Here is a 1,571-nt window from a genome sequence, read left to right on the forward strand (position 1 = left end):
TGGAATTTTCATTTAGATTTTCATCAGACTTCCTATCCGTATCCATCTCAAATGGTGCATTTCTTATATTTTCTTAAAGCTCTACTTGGGGACTCGTTAATTAAATATGTTGCTGTCGAAACAGCTTAATCCCAAAAACTTTTATTAAGTTTAGTACAGTTAATCATATAGCGAGCTTTTTCAGTGATTGTTCTAATCATACGCTCTGCAACACCATTTAGTTGTGAGGTATGAGGAACCGTTAAATAATACCTTTTTCGACACAAAATTCATGCATTTCATTAGAGAGATATTCTCTTCCATTATCATGAAGCAAAAGCAAAAGTCATGAAACAAAAGTGCAAGTCAAAACGGAAGTAAACTGCAGAGCTCTTACCAAATACCTCAACGATGCCAAGGAAAATTTTTAAAGTGTACGGCCAGTAGTCGTCTCTCATTTATGCGTTGCCTCCGGATATAAATGACCAATATTCTTTGTCTTTCTCTGCAACCTTTATTACCTTTGACCTCTATAATACTCCTTACTCTGGGAATCCTTAATATTTGTGCTGCTTCCTCTGAAATCAGCTTCTTCTGGGATCCACCGTCAATAAGCGCCCTCAACTCGTTGTAACCTCCAGCTTTGTTTTTCACTAAAACAACAGCTGTAGCCAATAGTGTGTCTTGGCCTTGCTTGAGCCTATTGCTGTTGATACTGCGTTTTGTGTCTTCATGAAGAAGGCTGTTGTGTCCTTTGGAGCATCGATTGCATGTAATTTTCTTTCTGCAGTCGATAGCATTATGCTTTCGAAAGCATCTAAAGCACATGCTGTTCTTTTGAACGAATTTTTTTCTTTTTTCGATTGATTGTGCTCTGAATTTGAGACACTTTGTCATATCGTGGCCATCGTTAGAGCAAAAGGCACACGATCTAACTTGCACTTTGCACCACTAAATTTCCAGAGTCGGTCCTTGTTGCAGCAGCCCATGCCTCAACCCCAAAAAAACAAACTGTACAGTACATATATGCAACGTAGGACAAATGTTCAAATTGAGCAGCTTGTCTTGGAAAAGCACCGCCTACTACGAGAATGACAATCTTATAGATTGCCATTTGCAAAACAAAGACTCAAAAACGCAACTCGTAGATTAAGAAAGGAGCTAATCAACGAGCAGGAATGCGCACAACGCCGCTACATAGAGCAATTATCACCTTTTAGCACAAAATACCCATTATAGAGAGCACACCCATCTCTAAGACCTCCGTTAGAATCTGTTGTGCCAATAAGAAATTCTGCAGGTGAATGGGTCCGCAGCGATAAACACAGAGCTTCTACTTTCGCGGAGCACCTTCAAAACGTGTTTCAACCACACCCAGCAAAGAATAATTTCGTATTACAAGAGCAAACAGTTGTAAGCCAAACAACACAGGATCCAATAGAATTTAGACCAACTGAAATTGCTAAAATCATTAAGGAATTAAAACCTAATAAAAGCCCCCGCAGCGATCTTATAAACCCTAAGATGATAATCGAACTTCCATTTTGTGCCCAATCGAAAATCCTGAGAACCATCACCGGATCACCGTGGTA

The sequence above is a fragment of the Drosophila sechellia genome, chromosome 2R (assembly GCF_004382195.2).
Source record: "Drosophila sechellia strain sech25 chromosome 2R, ASM438219v1, whole genome shotgun sequence".
Taxonomy (NCBI): domain Eukaryota; kingdom Metazoa; phylum Arthropoda; class Insecta; order Diptera; family Drosophilidae; genus Drosophila; species Drosophila sechellia.